This window comes from Mesoplodon bidens, assembly GCF_964165515.1.
Source record: "Mesoplodon bidens genome assembly, contig: HAP1_SCAFFOLD_196, whole genome shotgun sequence".
Lineage (NCBI taxonomy): Eukaryota > Metazoa > Chordata > Mammalia > Artiodactyla > Ziphiidae > Mesoplodon > Mesoplodon bidens.
Genome location: NW_027671428.1, coordinates 193,590 through 218,774, shown reverse-complemented (window position 1 = coordinate 218,774; position 25,185 = coordinate 193,590). Strand labels below are relative to the sequence as shown.

At 50.6% G+C, this 25,185-nt stretch overlaps 2 long non-coding RNA genes across 2 annotated transcripts in view; one reads left to right on the top strand and one right to left on the bottom strand.

The window, feature by feature from the left end:
* The window catches only part of LOC308611409, an 874,260-nt gene that overhangs the window by 686,627 nt on the left and 162,448 nt on the right, over nt 1-25,185 (top strand). The window lies entirely within an intron of this gene.
* LOC308611410 overlaps nt 1-25,185 on the bottom strand; it is a 124,086-nt gene that overhangs the window by 56,225 nt on the left and 42,676 nt on the right. Inside the window, exon 2 of the long non-coding RNA XR_014014896.1 lies at nt 10,438-10,598. This is a non-coding gene — a long non-coding RNA (uncharacterized lncRNA). The remainder of the gene's footprint in view (nt 1-10,437; nt 10,599-25,185) is intronic.

Sequence of the window (25,185 nt, the reverse complement as noted above, 5' to 3'; positions counted from 1 at the left end):
CATCATCAGAAAATCTACAAACAACAAATTCTGGGGAGGGTGTGGAAAAAAGGAGCCCTCTTCCACTATTGGTGGGAATGTAAATTGATACAGTCACTATGGAGAACAGTATGGAGTTTCGTTAAAAAAAAATAGAAATAGAATTACCATCTGATCCAGCAATCCCACTTCTGGGCATATACCCAAAGAAAACCATAAATCAAAAAGGCACATTCACCACAATGTTCATTGCAGCACTATTTACAATAGCCAGGTAATGGAAGCAACCTAAATGCCCACAGACAGATGAATGGATAAAGATGTGGTACATGTATAAAATGGAATATAACTCAGCCCTAAAAAGGAATGAAACTGGGTCATTTGTAGAGACATCGATGGATCTAGAGACTGTCATACAGAATGAAGTAAGTCAGAAAGAGGAAAACAAATATTGTATATTAATGCATATATGTGGAACCTAAAAACTGGTACAGATGAACTGGTTTGCAGGGAAGAAATAGAGACAGAGGTAGAGAACAAATGTATGGACACCAAGTGTGGAGAGCCATGGTGTGGTGGTGGTGGGATGAGTTGGGAGATTGGGATTGACCTGCATACATGTATATGCATAAAATACATAACTAATAATAACCTGCTGTATAAAAAAATAAATAAAATTAAATTTCAAAATTTAAAAAAAGAGAATTTAAAAATAATACAGAAAAAAGTTCTTCCCTTCACACAGATGTATTTATAGGAAAGTATTATTTCCATGCTTATATCTATAAATACATAAAAGAGGAATAAAATCTAACTTGAACCATAAAAGAAAAAAAAACCTGAACCCACCAGTTATACAGAGGAAAACCCTATCAGGGCACTTGCTCCAGCGGTAAACAATTCTGAAATTGGTCAGAGGTGGGGAATCATCTCCCATACAGCCAGCAACCCACACCCCAGGCAAGGAGCGTCCTCATTGCAACGCTTGGGGATCGTGCAGAGGCATCTCTGAATAAAGGTGAGCTGAGCCCCAGGCCAGCTGCTGCTGAACTGTTCCCACCCTTCCCAGGTAAAACACCTGAATATGTACCAGGGATTGTAAGACTAGAGGAAGGGCCGTGGAGCCACCCCAGCAACAGCACGCAGGCCAACTTGGTGCCTGCTGTCCAGCCAGGGTGGTCCTGCCCCCGGGCGCTCTTCCGGAAGCTTTCCAATGTCCTGCCTGAGATACCCCACCTGTCCCGGCCCCCAATGCTTTTTTCCTTCCTCACCTCTGTCCGGAGAGAAATTCCAGCGGAAGGTATGGGTGACACATCCTCTTCTTTACAGGTGGCAGCCTGGCACCTCCTGCAGAAAGGCCAGCAGAACCCCACTCACACCGGGCCACCAACAAAGCTGTGGCCCCTCATTCCCTCCCACCAGCACAGCCCCGAGACTGCTGACGGGGCAGAGAATATGGAGTCAGGAACAGCTTCAGGGGCTATTGCTGCCTGGAGCGCTGTTTATATTGACCTCAACCAGGCACACCTGTGGAGGGCCGGGCGGCAGGGTAAGGCTGCCCAGGTCAGCTAATCCACAACACTCAGGGAATCACATTGTTGAAAATGGACCTCGCTAAGGCAGAAGAGACGCCAAGGAAAAAAAGAACACAATGCCATTTGCACCACCGTAGATGATTCTAGAAGTAATCACGTGACTTGTAGTAAGTCAGAAAGTGAAAGACACATATCATATCATATCACTTATAGGTGTTACCTAAAAATGGATACCAGGGCAGATATTTCCATCGAGAAGGGCAATCAGAGATTTATTAAACAAACTTATGGTTCACCAATGGAAAGGTGTGAGGATTGGTTTCATTACGATATCGGGGTTAACAGACTTATACAAACACAGGTGACATATATAATCACAAAAGACCTACGGAATACCAAAAGACTACTCAACATTCTGTCATAACGTACATGGGAAAAGGATCCCAGGAAAAACAGACATGTGTATATGTGTAAAAGAACCACATCTTCCACACCTCCAACAAGCCAAACATTGTAATCAAACTTGCTGTAATAAAAAATAAAAATTAAATTAAAAACACGAACAAGAAGTAGGGAGACAAACTTGAGGGGCTTTCTCCTGGCACATTCCATTCTAAATTCCAATCTAGAACACGACTTCCATTGAGGCTCTGTTGCCCTAGTAACCAGAATTGGTAAGGGAGCACTGCTGCCACCTCGTGGCCGTTTCACACAACAGCAGTTTTAATCCCAGCGCTAATGGTCAGTTGATATTCAAAATCATTGCAGGCCTGTAAATGACACCTGCCCTGAAAACAAATCCTGGGGTCACATATCGACCAAAAAATTCAAAGGACATCCATATTTCAAAACGACCATTTCAAAAGGCATATTTTATGCACATTAGTTTTCTGCTTCTTTTTCTTTCTTTATTTTTTGGTTAAAAAAACGGGAATGGAAAAAGGCATCCCTCAGAAGGGGCGAAAGTAGTTGCAAACGAATCAATGGACAAAGGTTTAATCTCCAATATATATAAACAGCACATGCAGCTTAATATTAAAAAAACAAACAACCCAATACAAAAATGGGCAGAAGATCTAAAGATACGTTTCTTCAAAGAAGACACAGAGATGGCCAAGACGCACATGAAAAGCTGCTCAACAACACTAATTATTAGAGAAATGCAAATCAAAACTACAATGAGGTATCACCTCACACTGTTAGAATCGGCATCATCAGAAAATCTACAAACAACAAATTCTGGGGAGGGTGTGGACCAAAGGAGCCCTCTTCCACTATTGGTGGGAATGTAAATTGATACAGTCACTATGGAGAACAGTATGGAGTTTCGTTAAAAAAAACTAGAAATAGAATTACCATCTGATCCAGCAATCCCACTTCTGGGCATATACCCAAAGAAAACCATATATCAAAAAGGCACATTCACCACAATGTTCATTGCAGCACTATTTACAATAGCCAGGTAATGGAAGCAACCTAAATGCCCACAGACAGATGAATGGATAAAGATGTGGTACATGTATAAAATGGAATATTACTCAGCCATAAAACGGAATGAACCTGGGTCATTTGTAGAGACATCGATGGATCTAGAGACTGTCATACAGAATGAAGTAAGTCAGAAAGAGGAAAACAAATATTGTATATTAATGCATATATGTGGAACCTAAAAACTGGTACAGATGAACTGGTTTGCAGGGAAGAAATAGAGACAGAGGTAGAGAACAAACGTATGGACACCAAGTGTGGGAAGCCATGGTGTGGTGGTGGTGGGATGAGTTGGGAGATTGGGATTGAACTGCATACATGTATATGCATAAAATACGTAACTAATAATAACCCGCTGTATAAAAAATAAATAAAATTAAATTTCAAAATTAAAAAGAATAATATTTAAAAATAATACAGAAAAAAGTTCTTCCCTTCACACAGATGTATTTACAGGAATTAATTATTTCCATGCTTATATCTATAAATACATAAAAGAGGAATAAAATCTATCTTAAACCCTAAAAGAAAAAAAAAACCTGAACCCACCAGTTATACAGAGGAAAACCCTATCAGGGCACTTGCTCCAGCGGCAAACAATTCTGAAATTGGTCAGAGGTGGGGAATCATCTCCCATACAGCCAGCAAACCACACCCCACGCAAGGTGCGTCCTCATTGCAAAGCTGGGGGACTGTGCCGAGGCATCTCTGAATAAAGGTGAGCTGAGCCCCAGGCCAGCTGCTGCTGAACTGTTCCCACCCTTTCCAGGTAAAACACCTGAATATGTACAAGGGCTTGAAAGACTAGAGGAAGGGCCGTGGAGCTACACCAGCAACAGCACGCAGGCCAACTTGGGGCCTGCAGGCCAGCCAGGGTGGTCCTGCCCCGGGCGCTCTTCCGGAAGCTTTCCAATGTCCTGCCTGAGATACCCCACCTGTCCCGGCCCCCACTGCTTTTTTCCTTCCTCACCTCTGTCCGGAGAGAAATTCCAGCGGAAGGTATGGGTGACACATCCTCTTCTTTACAGGTGGCAGCCTGGCAACTCCTGCAGAAAGGCCAGCAGAACTCCACTCACACCGGGCCACCAACAAAGCTGTGGCCCCTCACTCCCTCCCACCAGCACAGCCCCGAGCCTGCTCACGGGCAAAGAATATTGAGGCAGGCACAGCTTCAGGGGCTATTGCTGCCTGGATCGCTGTTTATATTGACCTCAACCAGGCACACCTGGGGAGGGCAGGCCGGCAGGATAAGGCTGCCCACGTCAGCTAATCCACAACCCTCAGGGAATCACAGTGTTGAAAATGGACCTCGCTAAAGCAGAATAGAAGCGAAGGAAAAAAAGGACACAATGCCATTTGCAGCACCGTAGATGAGTCTAGAGGTTATCACGTGACTTGTAGTAAGTCAGAAAGTGAAAGACACATATCGTATCATATCACTTATAGGTGTTACCTAAAAATGGATACCAGGGCAGATATTTCCACGGAGAAGGGCAATCACAGATTCATTAAACAAACTTATGGTTCAACAATGGAAAGGTGTGAGGATTGGTTTCATTACGATATTGGGGTTAACAGACATATACAAACACAGGTGACATATATAATCACCTAAGACCTACGGAATACAAAGAGAAGACTACTCAACATTCTGTCATAACGTACATGGGAAAAGGATCCCAGGAAGAACAGACATCTGTATATGTGTAAAAGAACCACATCTTCCACACCTACAACAAGCCAAACATTGTAATCAAACTTGCTATAATTAAAAATAAAAAATTAAATTAAAAACACGAACAAGAAGTAGTGAGACAAACATGAGGGGCTTTCTCCTGGCACATTCCATTCTAAATTCCAATCTAGAACACGACTTCCATTGAAGCTCTGTTGCACTAATAACCAGGTTTGAAAGAGAGAACTGCTGCCACCTTGTGGCCGTTTCACACAACAGCAGCTTTAATCCCAGCGCTAAAGATCAGGTGATATTCAAAATCATTTCAGGCCTGTAAATGACACCTGCCCTGAAAACAAATCCTGGGGTCACATATCGACCAAAAAATTCAAAGGACGTCCATATTTCAAAACGACCGTTTCAAAAGGCATATTTTATGCACATTAGTGTTCTTCTTTTTCTTTCTTTCTTTTTTGGTTAAAAACACGGGAATGGAAAAAGGCATCCCTCAGAAGGGGCGAAAATAGTTGCAAACGAATCAATGGACAAAGGTTTAATCTCCAATATATAGAAACAGCTCATGCAGCTTAATATTAAAAAAACAAACAACCCAATACAAAAATGGGCAGAATATCTAAAGATACGTTTCTTCAAAGAAGACACAGAGATGGCCAAGACGCACATGAAAAGCTGCTCAACAGCACTAATTATTAGAGAAATGCAAATCAAAACTACAATGAGGTATCACCTCACACCTGTTAGAATCGGCATCATCAGAAAATCTACAAACAACAAATTCTGGGGAGGGTGTGGACCAAAGGAGCCCTCTTCCACTATTGGTGGGAATGTAAATTGATACAGTCACTATGGAGAACAGTATGGAGTTTCCTTAAAAAAAAACTCGAGGGGTTTCCCTGGTGGCACAGTGGTTGAAGGTCCGCCTGCCGATGCAGGGGACACGGGTTCGAGCCCTCGTCTGGGAGGATCCCACATGCCGCGGAGCAACTAGGCCCATGTGCCACAACTACTGAGCCTGCGCGTCTGGAGACTGTGCTCCGCAGCAGGAGAGGCCACAGCGGTGAGAGGCCCGCGTATCTCAAAGGAAGAAAAAAAAAAAAAAAAAAACTCGAAATAGAATTACCATCTGATCAAGCAATCCCACTTCTGGGCATATACCCAAAGAAAACCATAAATCAAAAAGGCACATTCACTACAATGTTCATTGCAGCACTATTTACAATAGCCAGGTAATGGAAGCAACCTAAATGCCCACAGACAGATGAATGGATAAAGATGGGGTACATATATAAAATGGAATATTACTCGGCCATAAAAAGGAATGAAACTGGGTCATTTGTAGAGACATCGATGGATCTAGAGACTGTCATACAGAATGAAGTAAGTCAGAAAGAGGAAAACAAATATTGTATATTAATGCATATATGTGGAACCTAAAAAATGGTACAGGTGAACTGGTTTTCAGGGAAGAAATAGAGACACACAGGTAGAGAACAAACGTATGGACACCAAGTGTGGGAAGCCATGGGGTGAGGGTGGTGGGACGAGTTGGGTGATTGATAATGACCTGTATACATGTATATGCATAAAATACATAACTAATAATAACCTGCTGTAATATAAAAGTAAATAAAATTAAATTTCAAAATTTTAAAAAATAAAATTTAAGTATAAAACAGAAAAAAGTTCTTCGCTTCACACAGATGTATATATAGGAATGAATTATTTCCATGCTTATATCCATAAATATATAAAAGAGGAATAAAATCTAACTTGAACCATAAAAGAAAAAAAACCTGAACCCACCAGTTATACAGAGGAAAACCCTATCAGGGCACTTGCTCCAGCGGCAAACAATTCTGAAATTGGTCAGAGGTGGGGAATCATCTCCCATACAGCCAGCAACCCACACCCCACGCAAGGAGCGTCCTCATTGCAAAGCTGGGGGACCGAGCTTGGCATCTCTGAATAAAGGTGAGCTGAGCCCCAGGCCAGCTGCTGCTGAACTCTTCCCACCCTTCCCAGGTAAAACACCTGAATATGTACAAGGGCGTGAAAGACTAGAGGAAGGGCCGTGGAGCCACACCAGCGACAGCACGCAGGCCAACATGATGCCTGCAGCCCAGCCAGGTTGGTCCTGGCCCCGGGCGCTCTTCTGGAAGCTTTCCATTGTCCTGCCTGAGATACCCCACCTGTCCCGGCCCCCACTGCTTTTTTCCTTCCTCACCTCTGTCCGGAGAGAAATTCCAGCGGAAGGTATGGGTGACACATCCTCTTCTTTACAGGTGGCAGCCTGGCAACTCCTGCAGAAAGGCCAGCAGAACCCCACTCACACCGGGCCACCAACAAAGCTGTGGCCCCTCACTCCCTCCCACCAGCACAGCCCCGAGACTGCTCACGGGGCAAAGAATATGGAGGCAGGCACAGCTTCAGGGGCTATTGCTGCCTGGAGCGCTGTTTATATTGACCTCAACCAGGCACACCTGGGGAGTGTCGGCCGGCAGGATAAGGCTGCCCACGTCAGCTAATCCACAACCCTCAGGGAATCACAGTGTTGAAAATGGACCTCGCTAAAGCAGAATACAAGCCAAGGAAAAAAAGGACACAATGCCATTTGCAGCACCGTAGATGAGCCTAGAGGTTATCACATGACTTGTAGTAAGTCAGAAAGTGAAAGACACATATCGTATCATATCACTTATAGGTGTTACCTAAAAATGGATACCAGGGCAGATATTTCCACGGAGAAGGGCAATAACAGATTCATTAAACGAACATATGGTTCACCAATGGAAAGTTGTGAGGATGGGTTTCATTACGATATTGGGGTTAACAGACATATACAAACACAGGTGACATATATAATCACTTAAGACCTACGGAATACAAAGAGAGGACTACTCAACATTCTGTCATAACGTACATGCTCAAAGGATCACAGGAAGAACAGACATCTGTATATGTGTAATAGAACCACATCTTCCACACCTACAACAAGCCAAGCATTGTAATCATACTTGCTGTAATAAAAAATAAAAATTAAAATAAAAACACGAACAAGAAATAGTGAGACAAACTTGAGGGGCTTTCTCCTGGCACATTGCATTCTAAACTCCAATCTAGAACACGACTTCCATTGATGCTCTGTTGCACTAATAACCAGATTTGAAAGAGAGAACTGCTGCCACCTTGTGACCGTTTCACACAACAGCAGGTTTAATCCCAGCACTAAAGGTCAGTTGATATTCAAAATCATTGCAGGCCTGTAAATGACACCTGCCCTGAAAACAAATCCTGGGGTCACATATCGACCAAAAAATTCAAAGGACGTCCATATTTCAAAACGACCTTTTCAAAAGCCATATTTTATGCACATTAGTGTTCTGCTTCTTTGTCTTTCTTTCTTTTTTGGATAAAAAAACGGGAATGGAAAAAGGCATCCCTCAGAAAGGGCGAAAATCGTTGCAAACGAATCAATGGACAAAGGTTTACTCTCCAATATATATAAACAGCTCATGCGGCTTAATATTAAAAAAAAACAAACAACCCAATACAAAAATGGGCAGAAGATCTAAAGAGACGTTTCTTCAAAGAAGACACAGAGATGGCCAAGACGCACATGAAAAGCTGCTCAAGAGCACTAATTATTAGAGAAATGCAAATCAAAACTACAATGAGGTATCACCTCACACCTGTTAGAATCGGCATCATCAGAAAATCTACAAACAACAAATTCTGGGGAGGGTGGGGACAAAAGGATCCCTCTTCCACTATTGGTGGGAATGTAAATTGATACAGTCACTATGGAGAACACTATGGAGTTTCCTTAAAAAAACTAGAAATAGAATTACCATCTGATCCAGCAATCCCACTTCTGGGCATATACCCAGAGAAAACCATAAATCAAAAAGGCACATTCACCACAATGTTCATTGCAGCACTATTTACAATAGCCAGGTAATGGAAGGAACCTAAATGCCCACAGACAGATGAATGGATAAAGATGTGGTACATGTATAAAATGGAATATTACTCAGCCATAAAAAGGAATGAAACTGGGTCATTTGTAAAGACATCGATGGATCTAGAGACTGTCATACAGAATGAAGTAAGTCAGAAAGAGGAAAACAAATATTGTATATTAATGCATATATGTGGAACCTAAAAACTGGTACAGATGAACTGGTTTGCAGGGAAGAAATAGAGACAGAGGTAGAGAACAAACGTATGGACACCAAGTGTGGGAAGCCATGGTGTGGTGGTGGTGTGATGAGTTGGGAGATTGGGATTGACCTGCATACATGTATATGCATAAAATACATAACTGATAATAACCTGCTGTATAAAAAAGTAAATAAAATTAAATTTCAAAATTTTCAAAAATAAAATTTAAAAATAATACAGAAAAAAGTTCTTCCCTTCACACAGATGTATTTAGAGGAATGAATTATTTCCATGCTTATATCTATAAATAATAACAGAGGAATAAAATCTAATGTGAACCATAAAAGAAAAAAAAAAAACCCGAACCCACCAGTTATACAGAGGAAAACCCTATCAGGGCACTTGCTCCAGCGGCAAACAATTCTGAAATTGGTCAGAGGTGGGGAATCATCTCCCATACAGCCAGCAACCCACACCCCACGCAAGGAGCGTCCTCATTGCAAAGCTGGGGGATCGTGCAGAGGCATCTCTGAATAAAGGTGAGCTGAGCCCCAGGGCAGCTGCTGCTGAACTGTTCCCACCCTTCCCAGGTAAAACACCTGAATATGTACAGGGGCTTGAAAGACTAGAGGAAGGGCCGTGGAGCCACACCAGCAACAGCACGCAGGCCAACTTGGTGCCTGCTGTCCAGCCAGGGTGGTCATGCCCCCGGGCGCTCTTCCGGAAGCTTTCCATTGTCCTGCCTGAGATACCCCACCTGTCCCGGCCCCCACTGCTTTTTTCCTTCCTCACCTCTGTCCGGAGAGAAATTCCAGCGGAAAGTATGGGTGACACATCCTCTTCTTTACATGTGGCAGCCTGGCAACTCCTGCAGAAAGGCCAGCAGAACCCCACTCACACCGGGCCACCAACAAAGCTGTGGCCCCTCATTCCCTCCCACCAGCACAGCCCCGAGACTGCTGACGGGGTAGAGAATATGGAGTCAGGCACAGCTTCATGGGATATTGCTGCCTGGAGCGCTGTTTATATTGAACTCAACCAGGCACAACTGGGGAGGGCCGGGCGGCAGGGTAAGGCTGCCTAGGTCAGCTAATCCACAACACTCAGGGAATCACATTGTTGAAAATGGATCTCGCTAAGGCAGAAGAGAAGCCAAGGTAAAAAAGAACACAATGCCATTTCACCACCGTAGATGAGTCTAGAGGTAATCACGTGAATTGTAGTAAGTCAGAAAGTGAAAGACACATACCATATCATATCACTTATAGGTTTTACCTAAAAATGGATACCAGGGCAGATACTTCCACCGAGAAGGGCAATCAGAGATTCATTAAACAAACTTATGGTTCACCAATGGAAAGGTGTGAGGATGGGTTTCATTACGATATCGGGGTTAACAGTCTTATACAAACACAGGTGACATTTATAATCACCAAAGGCCTACAGAATACCAAAAGACTACTCATCATTCTGTCATAACGTACATGGGAAAAGGATCCCAGGAAAAACAGACATGTGTATATGTGTAAAAGAACCACATTTTCCACACCTCCAACAAGCCAAACATTGTACTCAAACTTGCTGTAATAAAAAATAAAAATTAAATTAAAAACACGAACAAGAAGTAGGGAGACAAACTTGAGGGGTTTCTCCTGGCACATTCCATTCTAAATTCCAATCTAGAACACGACTTCCATTGAGGCTCTGTTGCCCTAGTAACCAGAATTGGTAAGGGAGAACTGCTGCCACCTTGTGGCCGTTTCACACAACAGCAGCTTTAATACCAGCGCTAAAGGTCAGTTGATATTCAAAATCATTGCAGGCCTGTAAATGACACCTGCCCTGAAAACAAATCCTGGGGTCACATATCGTCCAAAAAATTTAAAGGACGTCCATATTTCAAAACGACCGTTTCAAAAGATATATTTTATGCACATTAGTGTTCTGCTTCTTTTTCTTTCTTTCTTTTTTGGTTAAAAAAACGGGAATGGAAAAAGGCATCCCTCAGAATGGGCGAAAATAGTTGCAAAAGAATCAATGGACAAAGGTTTAATCTCCAATATATATAAACAGCTCATGCAGCTTAATATTAAAAAAACAAACAACCCAATACAAAAATGGGCAGAATATCTAAAGAGACGTTTCTTCAAAGAAGACACAGAGATGGCTAAGACGCACATGAAAAGCTGCTCAACAGCACTAATTATTAGAGATATGCAAATCAAAACTATAATGAGGTATGACCTCACACCTGTTAGAATCGGCATCATCAGAAAATCTACAAACAACAAATTCTGGGGAGGGTGCGGACAAAAGGATCCGTCTTCCTCTATGGTGGGAATGTAAATTGATACAGTCACTATGGAGAACAGTATGGAGTTTCCTTAAAAAAACTAGAAATAGAAACCTTGACTTTCCCTAACCCTAACCATAGCCCGGAACGGAAACCTACCACCAACCCTACACCTTATCTATGCCGTACACTAATCTTAATCCGTACGCTGGCACTAACCGGTGAGTCAACACGTACCCTGACCCTAACACGTTTCCATACCCTCAGCTGTGCACTAAACCTTGCTGTTGCCTATCCTTAAACTTAGCCCGGAATAGAAACCTACCATCAGCCCTACACCTTACCCTAAGCCGTACCCTAATCCTAAACCATACGTCAACACGTACCCTTACCCTAACACGTTTCCGTACCTTCACCTCTGCCATAAACCTTGCCGTTCCCTAACCCTAACCCTAGCCCAGAACGGAAACCTACCACCAACCCTACACCTTACCTTACGCCGTACCCTAATCCTAATTCGTATGCTGACACTAACTTGTGCATCAACACGTACCCTGACCCTAACACGTTTCGTACCCTCACCTGAGCCCTAAACATTGCCGGTCCCTAAACATAACCCTAGACTGGAACGGAAACGTACCACCAACCCTACACCTTACTCTATGCGGTACCCTAATCCTCCTATGTACGCTGACACTAACCCGTGAGTCAACACGTACCCTGAACCTAACACAATTCCGTACCATCACCTGTGCCCAAAACCTTGCAATTCGCTAACCCTAACCCTACATCGGAATGGAAACCTACTGCCATCCGTACACCTTACCCTACGCCGTACCCTAATCCTAATGCGTACGATGACACTATTCCATGCATCAACATGTACCATGACCCTAACACGTTTCTGTACCCTCACCTGTGCCCTAAACCTTGCCGTACCCTAACACTAACCCTAGCCCAGAATGGAAAACTACCACAAACCGTACAGCATACCCTACACGGTACCCTAATCCTAATCCGTACACTGACACTAACCCGTGCGTCAACACGTACACTGACCCTAACACTTTTCCGTTCCCTCACCTGTGCCCTAAACCGTGCCGTTGCCTAACCCTAACCCTAGCCCAAAACGGAAACCTACCACCAACCCTACACGTTACCCTACGCCATACCCTAATCATAATCCGAGCGTCAACACGTACCATGACCCTAACACATTTCCGTACCCTCACCTATGCCCTAAACCTTGCCGTTCCATAACACTAACCCTAGCCTGGAACGGAAACCTACCACCAACCCTAGACTTTAACCTACGAAGGACCATAAACCTACTCCGTACGCTGACACTAACCCATGCGTCAACACTTACCCTGACCCTAACACGTTTCCGTACCTTCACCTGTGACCTAAACCGTGCCGTTGCCTAACCCTAACCCTAGCCCACAACGGAAACCTACCACCAAACCTACACCTTACCCTAAGCCGTACCCTAATGCTAATCCATATGTCAACACGTACCCTGACACTAACACGTTTCCATACCCTCATCTGGGCCCAAAACCTTGCCGTTCCCTAACACTAACCCTAGCCTGGAACAGAAACCTACCACCCACCATACACCTTACCCTATGCTGCACCATAATCCTCATCTGTACGTTCACACTAACCCGTGCGTCAACACGTACCCTGAGCCTAACACGTTTCAATACCCTCACGTGTGCCCTAAACCTTGTCATTCCCTAACCCTAACCCAAGCCCGGAATGGAAACCTACCACCAACACAACACCTTACACTAAGCCATACCGTAATCCTAATCTGTACGTCAACATGTACCCTGACCCTAAAACGTTTCCGTACCCTCACCTGTGCCCTAAACATTGCCATTCCCTAACCCTAAACCTAGCACGGAACGGAAACCTACCACTAACCCTACACATAACCCAACGCCGTACCCTAATCCTAATCCATACGCTGACACTAACCCGTGTTTCAACACGTACCTTGACTGTAACAAGTTTCTGTAAACTCACCTGTGCCCAAAATTTGCCAATCCCTAACCCTAACCCTAGCCCGGAAAGAAAACCCACCACCAGCCCAACACATTACCCTACACCGAAGCCTACTCCTGGCCCGTACGATGGCACTGACCCGTGTGTCAGCACATAGCCTGACCCTCCGACGTTTCCATACCCTCACCTGTGCCCTAAGCCTTGCCGTTCCCTAACCCTAACCCTAGCCCCGAACGGAAACCCACCACCAGCCCTACACCTTACCCTATGCCGTACCCTACTCCTGGCCTGTATGCTGGCACTGACACGTGCGTCAGCACGGAGCCTGACCCTCCCAGGTTTCCGTACCCTCACCTTTGCCCTAAACCTTGCCATTCCCTAACCCTAACCCTAGCCTGGAAAGGAAACCAACCACCAGCCCTAAACCTTAACCTAAGCCATTGCCTACTCCTGGCCTGTATGCTGGCACTGACCCGTGCGTCACCACGTAGCCTGACCGTCCCCCGTTTCTGTACGCTCACCTGTGCCCTAAGCCTTGCCGTTCCCTAACCCTAACCCTACACCTTACCCTACGCCGTACCCTACTCTTGGCCCGTACGCTGGCACTGACCCGTGCGTCAACACGTAGCATGACCCTCCCACGTTTCCGTGCCATCTTCTGTGCCCTAAGCTTTGCCATTCCCTAACCCTAACCCTAGCCCAGAATGGAAACCCACCACCAGCCCTACACCTTACCCTACGCCGTACCCTAATCCTGCCCCGTACGCTAGCACTGACCCGTGCGTCAGCATGGAGCCTGACCCTCCCACGTTTCCGTACCCTCACCTGTGCCCTAAGCCTCGCCGTTCCCTAACCCTAACCCTAGCCCGGAACGGAGACCCACCATCAGCCCTACCGCTTACCCTTGTCGAAGCCTACTCCTGCCCGGAAGCTGACACTGACACGTGCGTGAGCACGTACCCAGACCCTCCCACTTTTCCGTACCCTCACCTGTTCCCTAAGCCTTTCGTTCGCTAACCCTTACCCTGGCCCGGAACGGAAACCCACCACCGGGCCTACACCTTACACTGCCGAAGACTACACCTGGGCGTACACTGTCATTGACCCGTGCGTCAGCACGTAGTGTGACCCCCCCACGTTTCTGTAACCTCACCTGTGCCCTAAGTCTTGTGGTTCCCTTCCCCTAACAGTTGCCCGGAAAGGAAACCCACCACCACCCCTACACCATACCCAACGTCATACCCAACTCCTGCCCCGTACGGTGGCACTAACCCGTGTGTCAGCACGTAGCCTGCCTTTCCCACGTTTCCTTACCCTCACCTGTGCCCTAAGCCTCGCAATTCCCTAAACTAACCCTAGCCCGGAACAGAAACCCACCACCAGCCCTACACCTTACCCTACGCCGTACCCTATTCCTGGACCGTACGCTGGCACTGACACGTGATTCAGCATGTAGCCTGACCCACTCACGTTTCCGTACCCTCACCTGTGCCCTAAGCATTGCCTTTCCCTAACCCTAACCCTAGCCGGGAACGGAAACCCACCACCAGCCCTACACCTTACCGTACGCCGTACCCTACTCTTGGCCTATACGCTGGCACTGACCCGTGCGTCAGCACGTAGCCTGACCCACCCACGTTTCCGTACCCTCACCTGTGCCCTAAGCCTTGCCGTTCCTTAACCCTAACCCTAGCCCGGAACGGGAAACCACAGCCAGCCCGACACCTTACCCTATGCCGTAAACGACTCCTGGCCCGTATGCTGGCACTGACCCGTGCGTCAGCACGTAGCCTGACCCTCCCACTTTTCCGAATCCTCACCTGTGCCCTAAGCCTTGCCGTTCCGTAACCCTAACCCTAGCCCGGAACGGAAACCCACCACCAGCCCTAAATCTTACCCTACGCCGTACCATACTCCTGGCCCGTACGCTGGCACTGAACCGTGCGTCAGCATGTAGCCTGACCCTCCCACTTTTCCTTACCCTCACCTGTTCCCTAAGCCTTACCGATCCCTAACTCTAACCCTAGCCCGGAACGGAAACCCACCACCAGCCCTACACCCTACCCTACGTCGTAGCCTACTGCTGGCCCGTAAGCTGACACTCTCCCATGTGTCAGCCCGTAGCCTGCCTCTCCCACGTTTCCGTACCCTCACCTGTGCCCTAAGCCTTGCCGCTCGCTAACCCTAACCCTAGACCGGAATGGACACCCACCACCAGCCGTACACTTTACCCTACGCCGTACCCTACACCTGGTCCATACCCTGGAACTAACCCTTGATTCAGCATGTAGCCTGACCCTCCGACGTTTCCATACCCTCACCTGTGCCCTAAGCCTTGCCATTCCCTAACCCTAACCCTAGCCCAGAACGGAAACCCACCACCAGCCCTACCCCTTACCCTACGTCGAAGCCTACTCCTGCCCAGAAGCTGATACTGACACGTTCGTCAGCACGGAGCCTGACCCTCCCACGTTTCCTTACCCTCACCTGTGCCCTAAGCCTTGCCGTTCGCTAACCCTAACCCTAGCCCAGAACGGAAACCCACCACCGGGCCTACACCTTACCCTACACCGAAGCCTACACCTGGGCGTACGCTGTCATTGACCCATGTGTCAGCACGTAGTCTGACACTCCCACGTTTCCATAACCTCACCTGTGCCCTAAGTCTTGCGGTTCCCTACCCCTAACCCTAGCATGGACCGGAATCCCACGACCACCCCTACAGCATACCCTACGCCGTACCCAACTCCTGGCCCGTACGGTGGCACTGACCTGTGTGTCAGCACGTAGCCTGCCTCTCACACGTTTCCGTACCCTCACCTGTGCCCTAAGCCTTACCGATACCTAACCCTAACCCTAGCCCGGAAAGGAAACCCACCACCAGCCCTACACCTTACCGTACACCGTAGCCTACGCCGGGCCCATATGCTGGCACTGACCCGTGTGTCAGCATGTAGCATGACCCTCCCACGTTTCCATACCCTCACCTGTGCCCTATGCCTTGCCATTCCCTAACCCTAACCCTAGCCCGGAAAGGAAACCAACCAACAGCCCTACACCTTACCCTACGCTGTTGCCTACTCCTGGCCTGTACGCTGGCACTGACCCGTGCATCAGCACATAGCCTGACCCTCCCCCGTTTCCGTACCCTCACCTGTGCCCTAAGGCTTGTCGTGCCCTAACCCTAACCCTAGCCCAGAACAGAAACCCACCACCAGCCCTACACCTTACCCTACGCCGTAGACTAATCCTGGCCCGTACGCTGACACTGATCCGTGCGTCAGCACGTAGCCTGACCCTCCCACGTTCCCGTACCCTCACCTGTGTCCTAAGCCTTGCCATTCCATAACCCTAACCATAACCACGAACGGAAACCTACCACCAGCCCTACACCTTACTCTACGCCATAGCCCACTCCTGGCCCATACGCTGGCACTGACCTGTGCGTCAGCACGTAGCATGCCCCTCCCACGTTTCCGTATCCTCACCCGAACCCTAAGCCTTGTCATTCCCTAAACCTAACCTTAGCCCGGAAAGGAAACCCACCCACAGCCCTACACCTTACCCTACGCCGTACCTTACTCCTGGCCCGTACGCTGGCACTGATCCATGCGTCAGAACATAGCCTGAACCTCCCACGTTTCCGTACCCTCACCTGTGCCTTATGCCTTGCCGTTCCCTAACCCTAACGCTAGCCCGGAATGGTAACCCACCACCAGCCCTACACCTTACCCTACGCCGTACCCTACTCTTGGCCTGTACGCTGGCACTGACCCGTGCGTCAGCACGTAGCCTGACCCACCCACGTTTCCGTACCCTCACCTGTGCCCTAAGCCTTGCCGTTCTGTAACCCTAACCCTAGCCCGGAACGGGAAACCACAGCCAGCCCGACACCTTACCCTACGCCGTACACGACTTCTGGCCCGTATGCTGTCACTGACCCATGCGTCAGCGCGTAGCCTGACCCTCCCACGTTTCCGTACCATCTACTGTGCCCTAAGCTTTGCCATTGCCTAACCCTAACCCTAGCCCGTAACGGAAACCCACCACCAGCCCTACACCTTACCATACGCCGTACGCTAATCCTGCCCCATACGCTAGCACTGACCCGTGCCTCAGCACATAGCCTACCACTCCCACGTTTCCGCACCCTCACCAGTGCCCTAAGCCTTGCCGTTCCCTAACCCTAACCCTAGCCCAGACCGGAAACACACCACCAGCCCTACAGCTTACCGTACGCCGTACCCTACTCCTTGCCCGTACGCTGGCACTGACCCATGCGTCAGCACGTAGCCTACCTCTCCCAACTTTCTGTACCCTCACCTGTGCCCTTAGCCTTGCCGTTCCCTAACCCTATACCAAAACGGAAACCCACCACCAGCCCTACACCTTACCCTACGCAGTAACTTACTCCTGGCCCGTACGCTGGAACTGACCCGTGCGTCAGCATGGAGCCTGACCCTCCCACGTTTCCGTACCCTCAACTGTGCCTTAAGCCTTCCCGATCCCTAACCCTAACCCTAGCCAAGAACGGAGACCCACCACCAGCCCTACACCTTACCGTACGTCGAAGCCTACTCCTGCCCGGAAGCTGACACTGACACGTGCGTGAGCACGTACCCTGACCCTCCCACTTTTCCGTACCCTCACCTGTGCCCTAAGCCTTGCCATTCGCTAACCCTTACCCTGGCCTGGAACGGAAACCCACCACCGGGCCTACACCTTACCCTACACCGAAGCCTACACCAGGGTGTACGCTGTCATTGACCCGTGCATCAGCACGTAGTCTGACCCTCCCACGTTTACGTAACCTCACCTGTGCCCTAAGTCTTGCGGTTCCCTACCCCTAACCCTTGCCTGGAACGGAAACCCACCACGACCCCTACACCATACCCTACGCCGTACCCAACTCCTGGCCCATACGCTGGCACTAACACGTTTTTCAGCACGTAGCCTGAACCTCCCAAGTTTCCGTACCCTCACGTGTGCCCTAAGCCTTAACGTTCCCTAACCCTAACCCTAGACCGGAATGGACACCCACCGCCGCCCTTACACCATACCCTACGCCGTACCCTACTCCTGGTCCACACCCTGGCACTGACCCGTTCTTCAGCACGTAGCCTGACCCTCCCACATTTCCGTACCCTCTCCTGTGCCCTAAGCCTTGCCGCTCCCTAACCCTAACCCTAGCCCGGAATGGATCCAGACCACCAGCCTTACACTTTACCCTACGCCGTACCCTACTCCTGGTTCATACCCTGGCACTGACCAGTGCTTCAGCATGTAGCCTGACCCGCCCACGTTTCTGTACCCTCACCTGGGCCCTAAGCCTTGCCTTTACCTATCCCTAAGCCTAGCCCGGAACGGAAACCCACCAGAAACCCTAAACCTTAATGTATGCCGTAGCCTACTCCTGACCCGTACGCTGGCAGTGACCATTGCGTCAGCACATAGCCTGCCTCTGCCACGTTTCCATACCCTCACCTGTGCACTAAGTCTTGCCGTTCCCTAACCCTAACCTGGAACGGAAAACCAACACCAGCCCTACACCTTACCCTACACCGTACCATACTCCTGGACCGTACGCTGTCACTGACACGTACGTCAGCACGTAGACTGACCCTAACACGTTTCCGTACCCTCACCTGTGCCCTAAGGCTTGTCGTGCCCTAACCCTAACCCTAGCCCAGAGCAGAAACCCACCACCAGACCTAAACCTTACCCTACGCCGTAGCCTATTCCTGGCCCGTACGCTGGCACTGATCCGTGCGTCAGCACGTAGCCTGACCCTCCCACGTTCCCGTACCCTCACCTCTGTCCTAAGCCTTGCCGTTCCATAACCCTAACCATAACCACGAACGGAAAACTACCACCAGCCCTACACCTTACTCTACGCCATAGCCCACTCCTGGCCCATACGCTGGCACTGACTTGTGCGTCAGCACGTAGCCTGCCCCTCCCACGTTTCCGTATCCTCACCCGAACCCGAAGCCTTGTCATTCCCTAAACCTAACCTTAGCCCGGAAAGGAAACCCACCACCAGCCCTACACCTTACCCTACGCCGTACCTTACTCCTGGCCCGTACGCTGGCACTGACCTGTGCGTCAGAACATAGCCTGAACCTCCCACGTTTCCGTACCCGCACCTGTGCCTTATGCCTTGCCGTTCCCTAACCCTAACCCTACACCTTACCCTACGCCGTACCCTACTCTTGGCCCGTACACTGGCACTGACCCGTGCGTCAACACGTAGCATGACCCTCCCACGTTTCCGTGCCATCTTCTGTGCCCTAAGCTTTGCCATTCCCTAACCCTAACCCTAGCCCAGAATGGAAACCCACCACCAGCCCTACACCTTACCCTACGCCGTACCCTAATCCTGCCCCGTACGCTAGCACTGACCCATGCGTCAGCATGGAGCCTGACACTCCCACGTTTCCGTACCCTCACCTGTGCCCTAAGCCTCGCCGTTCCCTAACCCTAACCCTAGCCCGGAACGGAGACCCACCATCAGCCCTACCGCTTACCCTTGTCGAAGCCTACTCCTGCCCGGAAGCTGACACTGACACGTGCGTGAGCACGTACCCAGACCCTCCCACTTTTCCGTACCCTCACCTGTTCCCTAAGCCTTGCGTTCGCTAACCCTTACCCTGGCCCGGAACGGAAACCCACCACCGGGCCTACACCTTACACTATGCCGAAGACTACACCTGGGCGTACACTGTCATTGACCCGTGCGTCAGCACGTAGTGTGACCCCCCCACGTTTCTGTAACCTCACCTGTGCCCTAAGTCTTGTGGTTCCCTTCCCCTAACAGTTGCCCGGAAAGGAAACCCACCACCACCCCTACACCATACCCAACGTCATACCCAACTCCTGCCCCGTACGGTGGCACTAACCCGTGTGTCAGCACGTAGCCTGCCTTTCCCACGTTTCCTTACCCTCACCTGTGCCCTAAGCCTCGCAATTCCCTAACACTAACCCTAGCCCGGAACAGAAACCCACCACCAGCCCTACACCTTACCCTACGCTGTACCCTATTCCTGGACCGTACGCTGGCACTGACACGTGATTCAGCATGTAGACTGACCCACCCACGTTTCCGTACCCTCACATGTGCCCTAAGCATTGCCTTTCCCTAACCCTAACCCTAGCCAGGAACGGAAACCCACCACCAGCCCTACACCTTACCGTACGCCGTACCCTACTCTTGGCCTATACGCTGGCACTGACCCGTGCGTCAGCACGTAGCCTGACCCACCCACGTTTCCGTACCCTCACCTGTGCCCTAAGCCTTGCCGTTCCGTAACCCTAACCCTAGCCCGGAACGGGAAACCACAGCCAGCCCGACACCTTACCCTATGCCGTAAACGACTCCTGGCCCGTATGCTGGCACTGACCCGTGCGTCAGCACGTAGCCTGACCCTCCCACTTTTCCGAACCCTCACCTGTGCCCTAAGCCTTGCTGTTCCGTAACCCTAACCCTAGCCCGGAACGGAAACCCACCACCAGCCCTAAATCTTACCCTACGCCGTACCATACTCCTGTCCCGTACGCTGGCACTGAACCGTGCGTCAGCATGTAGCCTGACCCTCCCACTTTTCCTTACCCTCACCTGTTCCCTAAGCCTTACCGATCCCTAACTCTAACCCTAGCCCGGAACGGAAACCCACCACCAGCCCTACACCCTACCCTACGTCGTAGCCTACTGCTGGCCCGTAAGCTGACACTCTCCCATGTGTCAGCCCGTAGCCTGCCTCTCCCACGTTTCCGTACCCTCACCGGTGCCCTAAGCCTTGCCGCTCGCTAACCCTAACCCTAGCCCGGAATGGACACCCACCACCAGCCGTACACTTTACCCTACGCCGTACCCTACACCTGGTCCATACCCTGGAACTAACCCTTGATTCAGCATGTAGCCTGACCCTCCGACGTTTCCATACCCTCACCTGTGCCCTAAGCCTTGCCATTCCCTAACCCTAACCCTAGCCCGGAACGGAAACCCACCACCAGCCCTACCCCTTACCCTACGTCGAAGCCTACTCCTGCCCAGAAGCTGACACTGACACGTTCGTCAGCACGGAGCCTGACCCTCCCACGTTTCCTTACCCTCACCTGTGCCCTAAGCCTTGCCGTTCGCTAACCCTAACCCTAGCCCAGAACGGAAACCCACCACTGGGCCTACACCTTACCCTACACCGAAGCCTACACCTGGGCGTACGCTGTCATTGACCCATGTGTCAGCACGTAGTCTGACACTCCCACGTTTCCATAACCTCACCTGTGCCCTAAGTCTTGCGGTTCCCTACCCCTAACCATAGCCCGGACCGGAATCCCACGACCACCCCTACAGCATACCCTACGCCGTACCCAACTCCTGGCCCGTACGGTGGCACTGACCTGTGTGTCAGCACGTAGCCTGCCTCTCACACGTTTCCGTACCCTCACCTGTGCCCTAAGCCTTACCGATACCTAACCCTAACCCTAGCCCGGAAAGGAAACCCACCACCAGCCCTACACCTTACCGTACACCGTAGCCTACGCCGGGCCCATATGCTGGCACTGACCCGTGTGTCAGCATGTAGCATGACCCTCCCACGTTTCCATACCCTCACCTGTGCCCTATGCCTTGCCATTCCCTAACCCTAACCCTAGCCCGGAAAGGAAACCAACCAACAGCCCTACACCTTACCCTACGCTGTTGCCTACTCCTGGCCTGTACGCTGGCACTGACCCGTGCGTCAGCACATAGCCTGACCCTGCCCCGTTTCCGTACCCTCACCTGTGCCCTAAGGCTTGTCGTGCCCTAACCCTAACCCTAGCCCAGAACAGAAACCCACCACCAGCCCTACACCTTACCCTACGCCGTAGACTAATCCTGGCCTGTACGCTGACACTGATCCGTGCGTCAGCACGTAGCCTGACCCTCCCACGTTCCCGTACCCTCACCTGTGTCCTAAGCCTTGCCATTCCATAACCCTAACCATAACCTCAAACGGAAACCTACCACCAGCCCTACACCTTACTCTACGCCATAGCCCACTCCTGGCCCATACGCTGGCACTGACCTGTGCGTCAGCACGTAGCATGCCCCTCCCACGTTTCCGTATCCTCACCCGAACCCTAAGCCTTGTCATTCCCTAAACCTAACCTTAGCCCGGAAAGGAAACCCACCCACAGCCCTACACCTTACCCTACGCCGTACCTTACTCCTGGCCCGTACGCTGGCACTGATCCATGCGTCAGAACATAGCCTGAACCTCCCACGTTTCCGTACCCTCACCTGTGCCTTATGCCTTGCCGTTCCCTAACCCTAACGCTAGCCCGGAATGGTAACCCACCACCAGCCCTACACCTTACCCTACGCCGTACCCTACACTTGGCCTGTACGCTGGCACTGACCCGTGCGTCAGCACGTAGCCTGACCCACCCACGTTTCCGTACCCTCACCTGTGCCCTAAGCCTTGACGTTCTGTAACCCTAACCCTAGCCCGGAACGGGAAACCACATCCAGCCCGACACCTTACCCTACGCCGTACACGACTTCTGGCCCGTATGCTGTCACTGACACATGCGTCAGTGCGTAGCCTGACCCTCCCACGTTTCCGTACCATCTACTGTGCCCTAAGCTTTGCCATTGCCTAACCCTAACCCTAGCCCGTAACGGAAACCCACCACCAGCCCTAAACCTTACCATACGCCGTACGCTAATCCTGCCCCATACGCTAGCACTGACCCGTGCCTCAGCACATAGCCTACCACTCCCACGTTTCTGCACCCTCACCAGTGCCCTAAGCCTTGCCGTTCCCTAACCCTAACCCTAGCCCAGACCGGAAACACACCACCAGCCCTACAGCTTACCGTACGCCGTACCCTACTCCTTGCCCGTACGCTGGCACTGACCCATGCGTCAGCACGTAGCCTACCTCTCCCAACTTTCTGTACCCTCACCTGTGCCCTTAGCCTTGCCGTTCCCTAACCCTATACCAAAACGGAAACCCACCACCAGCCCTACACCTTACCCTACGCAGTAACTTACTCCTGGCCCGTACGCTGGAACTGACCCATGCGTCAGCATGGAGCCTGACCCTCCCACGTTTCCGTACCCTCAACTGTGCCTTAAGCCTTCCCGATCCCTAACCCTAACCCTAGCCCAGAACGGAGACCCACCACCAGCCCTACACCTTACCGTACGTCGAAGCCTACTCCTGCCCGGAAGCTGACACTGACACGTGCGTGAGCACGTACCCTGACCCTCCCACTTTTCCGTACCCTCACCTGTGCCCTAAGCCTTGCCATTCGCTAACCCTTACCCTGGCCTGGAACGGAAACCCACCACCGGGCCTACACCTTCCCCTACGCCGAAGCCTACACCTGGGTGTACGCTGTCATTGACCCGTGCATCAGCACGTAGTCTGACCCTCCCACGTTTACGTAACCTCACCTGTGCCCTAAGTCTTGCGGTTCCCTACCCCTAACCCTTGCCTGGAACGGAAACCCACCACGACCCCTACACCATACCCTACGCCGTACCCAACTCCTGGCCCATACGCTGGCACTAACACGTTTTTCAGCACGTAGCCTGACCCTCCCACGTTTCCGTACCCTCACGTGTGCCCTAAGCCTTAACGTTCCCTAACCCTAACCCTAGACCGGAATGGACACCCACCGCCGCCCTTACACCATACCCTACGCCGTACCCTACTCCTGGTCCACACCCTGGCACTGACCAGTTCTTCAGCACGTAGCCTGACCCTCCCACGTTTCCGTACCCTCTCCTGTGCCCTAAGCCTTGCCGCTCCCTAACCCTAACCCTAGCCCGGAATGGATCCCCACCACCAGCCTTACACTTTACCCTACGCCGTACCCTACTCCTGGTTCATACCCTGGCACTGACCAGTGCTTCAGCATGTAGCCTGACCCGCCCACGTTTCCGTACCCTCACCTGGGCCCTAAGCCTTGCCTTTACCTATCCCTAACCCTAGCCCGGAACGGAAACCCACCAGAAACCCTAAACCTTAATGTATGCCGTAGCCTACTCCTGACCCGTACGCTGGCAGTGACCATTGCGTCAGCACATAGCCTGCCTCTGCCACGTTTCCATACCCTCACCTGTGCACTAAGTCTTGCCGTTCCCTAACCCTAACCTGGAACGGAAAACCAACACCAGCCCTACACCTTACCCTACACCGTACCATACTCCTGGACCGTACGCTGTCACTGACACGTACGTCAGCACGTAGACTGACCCTAACACGTTTCCGTACCCTCACCTGTGCCCTAAGCCTTGCCGTTCCCTAGCCCTAACCCTAGCCCGTAACGGAAACCCACCACCAGCCCTACACCTTACTCTACGCCGTACCCTAATCCTGCCCCGTACGCTGGCACTGGCCCGTGCGTCAGCACGTAGCCTGCCACTCCTACGTTTCCGTACCCTCACCTGTGTCCTAAGCCATGCCATTCCCTAACGCTAACCCTAGCCCGGAACATAAACCCACCACCAGCCCTAGACCTTACACTACGCCGTACCCTACTCCTGGCCCCTACACTGGCACTGACCTGTGCGTCAGCTCGTAGCCTGCCTCTCCCACGTTTCCGTACCCTCACCTGTGTCCTAAGCCTTGCCGATCCCTAACCCTAACCCAAGCCTGGAACAGAAACCCACCACGAGCCCTAAACCTTACGTTACGACGTACCCCACTCCTGGCCCGTACGCTGGCACAGACCCGTGCGTCAACACGTAGCCTGCCACTCCCACGTTTCTGTACGTTCACCTGTGCCCTAAGCCTTGCTGTTCCCTCACCCTAACCCTAGCCCGGAACGGAAACCCACCACCAGCCCTAAACCTTACCCTACGCCATACCCTACTCCTGGCCCGTACGTTGGCACTCACCCGTGCGTCAGCACGTAGCCTGACCCTCCCACGATTCCATACGTTCACCTGTGCCCTAAGCCTTGCCGTTCCCTAACCCTAACCCTAGCCCGGAAAGGTATCTGACAACCAGCCCTACTCATTACCCTAC